Here is a 14,296-nt window from a genome sequence, read left to right as displayed (position 1 = left end):
ATTGACTTTTCTTTGTAGTTATATAAAATAGCTAGATAATTGGGGGAGGCAAGACACCCTAACACTTTGGAAAGTAGGGAGGCAAGATAGTCTCTCTAATCTGGTCAACATGACAGTGGTTAACTCTAGTTTGTGTACTGAGGTGCATACCCACTTAGGTCAATCAGAAGTCATGGAAAAGCAATCATTGCGAGGAGTGCTTATGACATTGCCCCAATGATCCATTCCATCTGTGATACCTGCAATATGGTATTGCTTCTAAGTCCATGTTTCCCATCCACACTTTCCCATCCTCCATCACTCTTATCCACCCTCCCTCTCTTGGAAGTGTTTAAAAGCACAGGCTGAATGATGATTTATTGGAATTTTTATAGCAGATATTCCTTTTATGGATGCACTGGAATAGATGGTCACCAAGGTGCCTTCCAGCTCTAGAAAATTATGTAATTCTTCCCATAAATTTATCACAGGGGGATCACCCAATATTTTGAGGCCTTCTTGAAATTCTTTTGATATTGTTTGGGTACCTTGGATAGGTACATGGATTCAGTATTCTCATACACAAGGAATAGTTATGAAGCTTGACTTAAGGTAAAATAATCGTGGTCAGAGGTTAGGCAGTTAATGTTAGGAAAGTCTATTGTTTGGTATTTGCTTCCCCTGAAATTTGCTTATTTTGTGAATGACTCAGAATTTTTAAAAGGACAAGATACTAATAGCTAATAGTACAGTCACTGGCAATTTCCGATTTCCTCCCCCAAGAATATTTGTTCCCTTTTCTTCAGTAGAATATTATCTGAATGAAGTCAGAGACTCTTTGTAATATGTGTTTTCAGCCCTATCCACTATATCCTTATCATGAAATCTTTGAGTTGAACTGATTTGAACTTTGTAAAATTGTTTAGTATCCTCCTCTTAAAAGGAATAGCATGCCTTTACCCTAGATTAAACTGATAATCCTAGTCACAAATATATAGCATTCTATAAGGGTACTTAGAGAGTACAATATGTGCTCTACACAAATGCATTCTCTTCCTATAGAAAAAAAAATCAGTGACTTTATCTTTAATGAATAAAAATAATAATGAATAGAAAAGAAAAGTGAAAAAGAAAAAAGAAGAGGAATGGGTTTGTCTAAAACCGTGTGAGTTTGGAGTTAAAATAAATATGAAATATTGGCCGGAGACAATCGCTGGTTTGGATTGATAATTTGCTTTTTGGTTGCAAAGTAACAGATCAGATCATCGACCCTGTTGATCCAATTGGGTCAGGAAGACAAATGAAGTCAACAGACCACAAATGATCAACCTGCTTTCTTTGGTATTCTTTATGATTTATTCAGATCAACCATTGAATGATTTGGCTATGAGGGTCAGAGATCAAGTGCCAGAATTTTTGGAGGCAATCAATTCAATTCACAAGGACCAAACCAATCAATATGGCATAAAAGTATAGTCATGGTACAGGAGGCCTTGTAGTAACAAAGTCCAGGGTTTAAATGAAGTCATCAAGGATTTTTATCAAATGTTAAGTCAGGTATCTTCCTTTGGTGTATATGACATGGACTGGCTAAGAAATGTAATAGCAACAGAAGGAAACTACATGGTGGAAAGCATTGACCAGGCCCAGGCTCAAGCACCAGGGGCACTGCAAAAGTATCCCATCCCTCCCATCGATGTCACATTCTTCTTCCCCTATTCTTAACATCATCGCCAATCAATCCACAATTTATGTAGCACCTACTGTGACCTAGGCATTGTGTTAAGGGCTGGGAATAAAAGTAGAAATAATAGGACAAGCCCTACTTGCAATGATCGTATGTCACTCATGTAGCCCTTTTCTTCCTCTTTGGCACCCCTGAATGGTCTAGTAGCGATATTGTTGCCATCAGCAAGTGATATAGTAGGAAGAGCACTGGTCTTAGTATCAGGAGGATCTGATTTTGAATCCAGCCTCAGATACCCTAGATGAGTCACTTAAACTCTGTTCCTATTTCTTCATCTGTAAAATGGGGGTACTAATATCACCTACCAATTCAGAGGGTTGTGTAGATGAAGCGAGATGATGTATGTAAAGCACTTTTCTCGTCTCAAAGCCCAAATACTGCCTTGTCATTATTATTATACGATGGACCCACCACCTCTCATGGCAGCTCATTTAACTTTGACTAGCTCTAATTTTTAGGAAGTTTATTTTGAAATCAAGCTTGAATTTGTTCCTCTTTACCTTCCACCCTTCACTAAGTGGTTCTGGCCTCTGGGGCCACATAGAACACGTCTAATCCCTCCTCCACAGGACAGCCCTTCAAATTCTTGAAGACAGCCGTCATTTCCCCCTGAGTCTACTGTCATTGGAAATATCTGCGTATAGTCTGGTTGACCATCTGTCAGGAATTTAGTCAAAGAGATTCCTACATGGGGTAAGAGAATGAATTATAGAGCACCTAAAGTTCCAGCCAGCTCTAACATATTCATTCTCATTCTCTCTCTTTCTCTCTCTCTCTCTCTCTCTCTCTCTCTCTCTCTCTCTCTCTCTCTCCCTCCCTCCCTCCCTCTCTTTCTCCTTCCCTCCCTCCCTCCTTCTCTCCCTCTCTGATTAGCCATGACTTCCCTAACACTGCACTAAAAATAGAAATGTGGGCACTACATGTGTGTACATATATCTTATTCAAGATCTGCTGTTTAGAAGATGATGGTTGATACTTTAGTCTCTCGGGCTAAATAGTGATCATCTTTGTTTACTTATGTTTTTTCTTGAATTCACAATTCAAGGTAGTAACTATTTCTTAGGGAGCATGTCCTCCAATAGCAGGATCTGAGAACTGGATGACTTTCTCACTGCTGACTCTGGAAAGTTGCTAAGTAGATTAAAAGGAAGAATCATAGAAATTAAGAGGTAGAAAGAACCTGAGTGACCCTCTAATCCAAGGATTCTGAATCTGGGGTCCACAGACCCCTGAAAGGGTCTCTGATTTTGGATGGGAAAAATTACTTCTTAACTTTCACTAATCTCTAACTGAAATTTGATCTTTCTTTCAATTGTGATTTTTTTAAAAAAATAATTCTAAGAAAGTTTTACCATAGGTTTCACTAGACTACTAAAGAACCTGAAAATTAAGAAAAGTCATACAGGAAAGGGGCCCTGGCTGTTTGCATCTGTAACAATGTCTATGGGATTAAATTGACAACTCTGTATATCTCCTTCTGGGATAGAAGGTCAATTACCAAAGCCATAACTTACGCATTGCTTGCAACATAACTCATCCCTAGATTTTCACAGCATCTTGAAAGCATGATGCAAAGGGTAAGACTGGTCTGTCCTCCTCCCTTGGTCCTAAATGAAGATTTTTACCTCAGGTGTTTGCTTATTCAATCTAATATGGCTGTAAATTTTGCAGTCAGACAATGAATAATCTGCATTAATGTATTCTGGTCAGAGCACACGCATTGATCAAGTTTAAATATTTAGTATATTTTTCCCATTAATACAAATTTTCTTTTACAAAATCTGTAGCTAATTACATTTTCAGATGGCCAAATTTTCAAATGTTATAGTAATTAAATTCTCATCCATGCTAAATTTGTTGAAGAGCAAATCAAAATCTCATTGACAGTTAAAGAATGACAGCTGGCAGAGTATCAAGTTCCTTTGAGAGTTGGATGCTAGCATATTCTACTCAAACTACCAGTGATCATGATTCCTAAGAAATAGAAGAAAATTATTTCCCCCTTAAATGAAAGTGATCAAGCTTTCTTGTTTAGGGGCCTCAGAATTAATTTTATTCATGAAGTTGGGTACCATTCGTTCATTTATTAAATGTTTATTAAGCACCTACTGGGTGTTAAACACTATAGTCACAGTCTACATGGTGCTTCCAATCTAATAGATTACGGAGTACATGCTCTAGTGTAACTGTCCCAATTTCCACTCAATCTGATAAATCAGATCCCCAAAGCATGACCAATATGCCCCATTTGGGCTCAAGGGGGAGCCCTGAATGTTTGGGGAATGCCATTCTAATAATATTAGCTTGAACCCCTTTGGTGTCCTTTCTTTTGTGATTATGGGTAGATTATCAATTAGTCATGTATACTTAAGTAGTTTTTATAAAAGGATATTTACTAAGTTGAGACGTACAGTAAGAAGAGTTAGTATGACACATTGCTCTAAAAGTTTGTGATACACTGTCCCACAAGTACATTGAATCCAGGGGACAGTGGGCTTCAAACCTAGAGTAAGTGTGGGAAAAGGGATAACTCAAACCTCCCCAGAAGTTCTTTTGCTAGAATTCTCAAGATGTTCTCTTTAGGAATGTGATTGAGGTATCAGGGCATAACACTCAGTCATTTACTTTAAGTGGGGTTGGGTAATTTGATTGATTGATTCAGTCAACCCCACACTTAGAGTGATAAACCACAAACTCAGCTAATGATTGTACAATTTTACATGGTATATAAATTGGAGAGCTCTAGTGAGATCCAAAGGGACAGTTGCTATCAACCAGGAGAGTTTTGAAGTCATTTAAAACTTTCTCCTTACAGAAGGATGATTAGGGTTAGGGTAAGAGAAAATGTTGGTTTAGGTACAGAGAAGTCAGTGAATCATCAGTGGTTTATTATGTGACCACACTGTGCTAACCTCTGAGAATGTTAAAAGACAAAAGCAAGGTCCTGAATTAAAGGAGTTTACATTTTAATAAAGAAACAAAATGCAAATAACTCAGCACACATAGGAAACATACTAAATGGATGGAAGGTAATCTCACATAGAAAGAGAGTAGTAGCCTGGGAATCAGTAAAGGCCTCCTATAAAAGGCAAGATTTGAAGTATCTTGAAGGAAACCAGGAATTGTCCCAGTCAGGCAGAATCTATTGTAGGAACAGAGGAGAGCCAGTGCAAAGGCAACCATTTGTGAGAGGGAGTATCATGTTCGAAGAGCAGAAAGTAGGATATTGTGACTGGATCATCAAATATTTAGAAGGGAGTTTGCCTCAGTTTCCTCATCTGTAAAATGAGCTGGAGAAGGAAATGGCAAATCATTCTAGTTCTTTGGCAAGAAAATCATAAATGGGGTCAAAAAGAGTAAGACATGACTGAAAAACAGCTGAACAACAAAATGTAAAAAACCTGGAAATAAGGTAAGAGCCAGGCTATAAAGAGCTTTATATATTAAACTTGAAATATTATGGGTGATCCTGGAGGTAATAAGGAGCCATTGGAACTTAGTAATTCTAAGGGGGTGTGTGACATGATCAAACGTATTCTAGAAAAAAATCGCCTTGACAACTGAGAGAAAGATAGAATGCAATAGGGAGAGACTTGAGGCAGCGAGTTCAATTAGAAGACTGCTCTAAAAATCCTAGTAAGAGATGATGAGGATTTGGACTGAAGTGGTGAGCCATGGGAGTGGAGAGAAGGAAGCTTAGGAGAGATATTGTGAAAGTACAAATGTGAGATTTCACAATAGACTGGATATGTGAGGTAATGAGAAGGAAGGGTTGAGGGTAATGCCAAGATTTTAGGTCTGGGTGACTAGAAGGATGGTGATTCCCTTAAAATGATAAGGAAGTGGAAGAGAGAGGAGAATTTTGGAAGAAAGATAATGAATTCTGTCTTGGACATATTGAGTTGGAGGTCCCCAGTCTGATATGTACAAAAGAGAACTGGTAAGCCAAGACCATAGCTCAGGATAGAGACTAGAGCAGGGCCATTAAGTGTCACAGTGAATAGAGTTCTGGGCCTGGAGTCAGGAAGACCTTAGTTTAAATCCATTCTATGTGATCTTGGGCAAGTCATTACAGTATCTTTGGCAAGAAAATCCCAAATGGAGTCACAAAGAGTAGGATACAGCTGAAAAACAACAAAATATAAAAAGCCTGGAAATACATTAAGAGGCCAGGCTGTAAAGATCTTTAAATATTAATCTTAAAACTATTATTGTGATCCTGGAGGTAATAAGGAGCCATTAGAACTCAATCATTCTAAGCGGTGGGTGATATGGTCAAACCTACTCCAGAAAAAAATCGCCTTGTCTCAGTGTCCTCAAGGGGTGATAATAGCACCTGCCTCACAGGACTGTTGTTAGAATCAAATGAAATAATATTAGAAAAGCACTTAGCACAGTGGCTGCCATTTAATGTTTATTCCCTTCCTCTCTCACTAAAGTTGGGTGTATTGATCTGAAAATCATCTACAAAGAGATGACCATTGAACCCATGAGAGGTGACGAGAACCTCAAGTGAAATTGTATGGAATGCAAAGAAAAGAGTGCCAAGGACAGAGTACTGGGAAATATCCATGGTTGGCAGGTATGAAATAGATGAAGATCTCGCACGGAGACAGAAAGACTGATCAGACAGGGAGAAGAACCAAAAGAGACCAGTGGAGGAAGGAGACAAAATGCAGGAGGAGAAGGAGATTGGCAGTGCCCAAGGTTGAAGGAGTCTATAATAACTTAAATTGAGAAAAGATAATTACATCTGGTCATTAAAAGATCATTGGCAACTTTGGAGAGAGTAGACCCCATTGAAGGATGAGTCAGAAGCCAGAATGCAAAAGGTTTAGACATGTGAGAGAAGAGAAAGTAAAAGTAGCAGGTCTCAAAGGGGAGGAGATATACAGTGTGGCTGATATGCTAGCCTAATAAAGCTTTGTTACTGAGGAGCTATTCTTTTTCCCCACCCCAATCCCTGTTTATTTATTTGTCCAATCCTGTTTGCTGTCTTACATTCTGTATAACAACCATGTAATGAATGCTTATCATTTTTTTAAATCACCATGCTGGCATCTGGAAAGACAAAAACAAAGTGAATAGCATTGTTTGCTAAAATGGAGAATATGACATTTTAAAAAAAACAAGTAAACGAATATCATTGGTTAAGGGAGACAGCACTAAGAGCCTGGATGACTCTAGAAAGGTTCTGTGTAGGAAGCGGTCACTGAGATCCATTTTGAAAAGGAAGTTCCGCATTCATTGTTGAGTAAGCATTTCACAAAAAGGCTCACCCTCCCCCACGCTCAAGACATGTTTATGACTAATTCAACAAGCCACTTGTATAAATAAGATCTGATATTTTTCAGTCTTGCTTCACACATAGAACTATTTCCTTTATGGCCATGGAAGTCTTCCATCTGGCAATGCCAAGGGTGTGTGCATTTCTTACCTCCCAATCTAAAACATACATTTTGACTCTGGTATAGGAAAGACATGGCTGTATATTCAACAAAGCTGTATATTCTCTCTCAGTGGAATTTTCTCTCCTGATGTGATCCTTTGAGATAAGAAGAAATGTCGATTCAGAATAAAGTAATGGTTGTGTCTCTTTTCACAAAAGGATTTTCTATGGAGGAAAAGTTTGGAACACAACTGGTTGAATGGTACTGAACTAGGCAACGCATATTTGGGGATATAGATTTATGCTTAGGAGGAAGGAGAGCAATATAAGGAACTCCACAAATCCCTGGCGATCCTAAGCGTTATCATGAGTTATCAATTGGTACCTAAATGCCTTCTAGGGTTTTGTTTTGTTTTCAGAATTAGAAGAAATAATATATGCTCCTCCCCTAATTGACATTAGCACAATTTAGGTCTTCTCAATAATAGGTTTTTTGTACTGGATTGAGGGAGGGTCTTTCTTTTTATTAACAAGGTAGGACTGCTTTTTAAAAAAAAAATGTCCCTTGGAGAAGGTTGGGATAAGGAGGCACATTCCTTCACTGGCAGATTGGGCAGAGCTGAAAAAGCAGAAGAAATGATGGTCTGTCCAGTTCTCAAGAGGGCAGAGTTGAGCAGTCCAGAATCCCAGCATAAAACCTGGCCTTTTTAGAAGAAGCTTAGACTTGAAAACAAAAGTTCTCTCTTTCCTCTTCCTCCTGCTTTTCTTTCTTCTCCTCCTCCTCCTTCTCCCTCTTCTTCCCCTCTCTCCCTACAACATGATACTTTTGTTTAATTTTAAAAGTAGCTATTTTGTTCCATAGTTCACAGAACATTAAATATAAATGACAGGATATAAATATAAAATATAGTTTAAATATGAAAACAGGATAGTGACTTGGCACAGAACCATTTCTATCTCAACTTTTCAAAAATGAGAGAGAATGAGATAATAGCTGAGTTTTATAAAGGACTTAAGACTTATAAATCACTTTACATTGATTATCTTACTTGATTCTCATAAAAATCTTGAGAGGGAGGGTACTACCCCCATTTTACAGATGAGGAAAGAGGATGAAGGAGGTTAAGTGACTTGCCCAAAGTAACAATATATCAGGCAGAAATCAAACTCAGTTTTTCCTTACTCCAAATCCAGCATTCTATTTACAAATGTGATTACCTCAATAATCAATGTTATAGCCTTTATAGGGTAGAGACTATTTAAAAGTTAGCATATATGTCACATGGACTCATTTCAGATGGTCTTTCGAGAACAAGAACTTTAGGGGGAAATGGTTCTTTTACTAGTGGGGAGGATGGTGAGAATTCTCTAGTTAAAGTTATTATCTGGGTAAAGTAAGTTCCTCCAGTGATCCTGAAGTGAATGATTTTCTACAAAGCTACCACTGAGTTGAGTAATGAGTAATGTCATTCTAATATTACTGACTAACATCCTTCTATATTGGCAAGGAAATAGGAAGTTATCCTAGCCATACTGACTTCAGGGAGAAGATAGGGAGGAAAGTGGTTATTCAGGACATGTGGAAACTGAAAAACCTAGTCCCCCTGTCCTGAGCTATGTGATGGAACAGGTTATCTTTTAAGCCTTCAGTAATTTTTTACGGGGGACAAGGTATTTTAAAATCTGATATATTTCCTTATACCTTACTAAAGTCACACTGTGATGTCTTCTCATTGCATGGAGGTGATATGTTAGTTCTCAAAGGCTGTATCAATAGAGAAAAGGCTCTGGCAGCTTGATAGAAAGAAGTTGGATGGGTTCCCAGTGTGAGCTGCTCTAGATATCCCTAGAGGGTTGAGCATGTGACGATGTGTTTTGGGTCATAATGGTTTTTAAGTCATCTATCCAAATAGGAAGGATTTGTAAACTACATCAGTAGAGAGAGTACTACCACTACCACTATTAATAATGATGATGATAACGATGATGATGATGATAACTAGCATTCATATAATACTTGTGCCAGTCACCATGCTAAGCACTTCACAAACATTATTTCATTTGATACTTACAACAACCCTGGGAGGTAGGGGCTATTACCATTCTACAGTTAAGGAAACTGAAGCAGACGGAGGTTAAGGGATTTTTTTCTGGGTCATATAGTTAATAAACATGTTAGGCCAAATCTGAACTCAAGTTTTCCTAACTCTAGACACAGCCCTCATTTCACTACCACTTAGCTTCCCAAGTAGCCACTAGGACAAAATCACAGACCTCTGAAGTGTGTTTCCCTGTGATAATTAGCACTCCTCTCCACAAAAGGTCTAAAATAGGAGGCATGAACTAATTTCACAAATGTTTAGAGGCAGACAGATTTTCCCTAACTACAATACGGCGACAATGTAACCTGGCTTTGCTGCTGATGGATATGCCTACTCAAGATAGGAATTCTGTCTAGGTGAGTAGAGACCAATGACCATGACTCATTGGCTTACTTTTGTTCTGGCTCAGTCATTTGATTTTAAGCCACAGAGAAGCTTGCAAATTTCCAACCATGAGTGAGCTAACAATCTAGAATAAAGGACTGTGACCAGGTATTGTTCACAATTTTTGTCAGCTGATTATGGAGAGTATGAATAAAAAATGGCAGCCTGATCTTATCAGTACTTAGTACAGTGCCACAGTAGGTATACATAGTAGGCACTAAATAACTGTTGTGGTATGGTGTGGTATGGTGTGGTATGGTATGGCTCGGTATGGTATGGTATGGTATGGTATGGCAGCAGGGAGGAGCATCTAACAGAAACTACATCCCAGAGGACATATAAGTAGATGAGTGCACAAGCACTCAATTAAGACTATGTGCCCCACAGTCACCAAAATATTCCATAGGAACAGATGGCATAAATAGAGCAACAGACTCAGCAGAGATGTGACATGCAGTGGGGAGCAGGCCCAGCTTAAAAAGTATGATAAAATCAATCAATCAGAAGTATGACTTGCTTTGCCACAAGAGTTTGCTAGTCTCCTAGGTCTATACTCATCATGAGTGATCCTATGCCCACTCTCACCTCTGATCATGTTTGTATTTATGAGAGAGTATACTCTAGGTATTAGGGAAATGTTTGATTGCATTTTTTCTTATTGTACTATTGCATTAAATGTCTTTTCTTTAAACTAAATGTGCCCTCTGGTTAATTAGAGGACAAAGGAAGCACACCAGTGGGGGCTCATGGGCTATATTGGATTTTTTGTTTGTTTGTTTTGTTTTGTTTAAAGTATATACAGAACCTTGGGAGTAACTTGAACCTAGAATATGTTGTCTGGAGGCTCTATGTATGACAAGGATATGCCTCTTATACTACAATTGTATCTTCTACAATAGAATTGGGGAAAATAATTAATTAATAAGCATTTATTAAGGACCTACCACATATCAGGCACTGTGCAAAGCATAAGGGATAGAAATACAAAGAATGAAGCAAACCCTACTCTCAAGAACCTTATATCCTACCTACCTAATCTATTCTATTCCCTCCAACAACCATTTATTAAGCATCTATTCTGCACAAGGCTCTGTGCTAGACACGGGGGTATGTAAATTTAAAAATAAAATACCCTGAAGGAACTTCCATTCTACTGGGGAATTAGGAGAGATGGGATAGTGGCAGTGGTAATGGAAGCAGTAACAAGCCTTAGTACTCTCTGCTAAAAGAAAAATGAGGAAAAGAGGTGGTGCCTGTGGCACAGAACAAAACTCTGTTTTGTCTTTGAAATTGTTTTAGAGGTTAAGAGAGAAATAATACTTTGTTTGTTTTGTCTCCCCATGTTGTTTGCTTACTTGGTCCCAGAGATGTCTTTTTGCTGCTTCTCACTGGGCTTGGGTACCTGACCATCATAATAATGACAATAGCCATCAGAATCCTAAAGTAATTAACTTTTCAAAATGCATCCCTTCTTCCTAAGCCATGTTTGGATGGACACAGCATCACCAGCAACCAGGGCTAGGAAATCCATAACTGTGTTAATAGCTCATCACGGAGATTTCAATTATTAAAATTAAAATGATTGGTGAACCGTGAAAGGTCTGATGTCTTGATGTGCTTAGGGAGCCCCCAAAAGGCTGCCCAGTAATCATCCCGATAATTGGAACCACGTGTGTTCCCACGGCTAAGCCAGAACCTTAGTAAGGAAACAGTCTTCATGTTTCTTATTTCTAAGTGGGAATGTCTGTTATTCTTTACTGATCTTTCCATCATTTATTTGCAAGACATACAAATTTAAGCTCCATCTCTCCACAAAGTCAAACAATTATAACACTTTACTAAATAATAGAAAGTCAACTTTACAATTTTATCTCATGAAACGTTGCATCTCCCTTAAATTCCCTTTCCTATTTTCTGTGTTGGAATTAAGGCTTACTGGTTCAAATGAGATAACTGGTTTTTATTTGTTTCTTTACTCTGTTTGTAAATCCATAATCAATCTGGCTTCTTCTATCAAAGATGGCCTCATTGGCTTTTCATGACCTGCCAAGTGAATAAGAAGGAAAGCCTTTATTTTTTTAATTTTTTAGATTTTTTTTATTTTTAGTTTACAATACTCAGTTCCACAAGTTTTTGAGTCCCAAATTTTCTTCCCCTTCCTCCCTTCCCCCCTCCTCCCGAAGATGGCATGGAATCCCACATACGTTCTACATATGCCTTCACATTAAACTTATTTACACAATAGTCAAGTTGCAAAGAAGAATTATGACCAATAGAATGAATCATGAGAAAGAAGAAACAAAACAAAAAAGAGAGAGCAAGTAGTTTGCCTCAATCTGCATAGAAGGAAAGCATTTAACTGTCAGTACTCAGAAATGTTAGAGACTCCCTAGCCTGAAACCCCAATTCCTCACGAGCTGATTCCTGAAGTGACCCCAGAAGGCTGCATCACCTCCTTCAGGGCTTACCCATATGTCCTATAAACCAAGAAAATCAATAGTTTGCCCACCATGGAAGCCTGGCTCCTGTGGATCTCACACAAGTGGGATGAACCATGTCAATTCAAATACTGTAGACCAACATCCCAGGGTGAAAACCCGAGGACAAAACCCCAAGGGCACAAAGGTTAGAAGCCAAATGCTACAATGAGTATAGGATTCTGTCTTAGTTTTCCACATAGATAGTTCACCTCTATGGTGTTCACACTAGCTTCCCTAAAACAAAGATGGCAAGTCTTAAGATTGACAGCTTCAGCAAGAGCTGTATTTGTCTTTTTAAAACATTACTAGTCAGGGCAGCTAGGTGGCGCAGTGAGTAGAGCACTGGCCCTGGAGTCCAGAGGGACCTGAGTTCAAATCTGCCCTCAGACACTTGACACACTTAGTAGCTGTGTGACCTCAGGACAAGTCACTTAACCCTAATTGCCCTGCTTTCCCCCCTTCAAAAAAAAAAAAGGAAAAAGAACCAAAAAGTACTACTGCACCATTGTACCATCTTTGTAAATCGTTAAGATTTTCAAAAGGCTTTATATTATCTCATTTGATCCTCATGACAATCCTGTGAGGTAAGTGCTATTTTTATCCCCATTTAGTAGATGAGGAAATGAAACTAAATGATTTTGTGACTTGCCCAGGGTCACACAATTTACAGGTTTGAGGCAGGATTCAAATTCTGGTCTCCCTCATTGAAAATTCAGTGCTTTAGCCACTGTGCTATCTTGTCATTCAATCATTTCAGTTGTGTCTGACTCTTCATGACCCTATTTTGGAGTTTTCTTGGCAAAGATGCTGGAGTTATTTGCCCTTTCCTTTTCCAGCTCATTTTACAGATGAGGAAACTGAGGTAAACAGGATTAAGTGACTTGCCCAGGGTCACACAGCTAATAAATGTCTGTGGTCAGATTTTAACTCAGGAAGATTCATCTTCCTGAGCTCCAGGCCCAGCGCTCTATCCGCTGCAATGCCACCTAACTGTCCACTGCACTTTCTAGCTTCTATCTAAAACAGGCCTTGCCTTTGCTGGTTTCCTAAGAAGTATTGGAAACCTCTAGACCTACCTAAGCAGCTATAATAACTGTCCATCTGCTTTGTGTTTCCATATTCCCAATCTTGCTGGGTCAGAGTAAACTTGTGAATTCTATTTCACTATTTACAAATTCATATAAGCCCTCAAATCCAATCCATCCTGCTTCCTACAGGTGTAGTTGTAGAAGATTGTACCCCCTGCTCGTGAGGTGACCATAAAGTGACCTTAAGTCAGCCAATGGGACAGAAAGCCCTCATATTACTAGGACAAATGAACAGACATGGTGACTCCTTTGTTCCCTGACTGTGTCAGGAAACACTCTGATCAGACAACTTGAGCTCAAGTCGCATTTTCTCTCTCTTGGCCTGACTTTTCTCACCTGTAAAATAAGGGGGTTGGACAAAGAACTATAACTAAGGTAGGGTCATCAGGCATTTTCACCAGGATGCCATTATCTGGGAGTTTTTTTTCAGCTTTCCATCACCTTCCCTCTTGTCTCACTAAAAGCTCCTGGCCCACTCCAACTGTCTTAAAATTCTTCTTCTACTCAACTATCTCCTTCTGTCTTTCACTGAATTCTGGGGTTGCCTATAATGACAGCACGCAAAGAGGACATTTGCTCCAGCCACTGTAATTCCTACATATGACTCAGGTTAGACCAAACCAAATGATCTCTAAGGATCATTCTAGCTTGAAGTCAAAGATGATCCCACTGGGAAAAAGAGCAAGCCCAAGCATACCATTTGTTTTAACCACCTTTCAATTTAAGCCCTGACTATTGGTTGCACCTTTAATACCATGTGGCTACCCACTCTGAGATGTGTACTCTTTGTATTAGCTGGAAATGTCTGCTCACCCAAAGGGACCAGGAGAAATGTCAAGAGGGTTCATTGGGACCAGGCAGACAGCTCAGACAAAGCTGAAGTCCCTGGACAGAGGATAGCAGGTAATAGGACAGAACCTGAGCACCTCCCAGCCTTATACACCCAACCCAAAAAACAAAAACTAAGTGGACTTTGCTTAAAAAATCCACAGGCTTAAAAGAGCATCGGGCTTTAGTTTGCCATAGCTGTGGCATTTTTATCCAGAAAAATAAAAATCTGTACTCATAAGAGATAGCCTGACCTAGTGGAGCAATTGTTGAGCTTGGAGGCAGGAAGACATGAGTTC

The sequence above is a fragment of the Trichosurus vulpecula genome, chromosome 5 (assembly GCF_011100635.1).
Source record: "Trichosurus vulpecula isolate mTriVul1 chromosome 5, mTriVul1.pri, whole genome shotgun sequence".
Lineage (NCBI taxonomy): Eukaryota > Metazoa > Chordata > Mammalia > Diprotodontia > Phalangeridae > Trichosurus > Trichosurus vulpecula.
Note: the sequence above shows the minus strand (reverse complement) of the source record.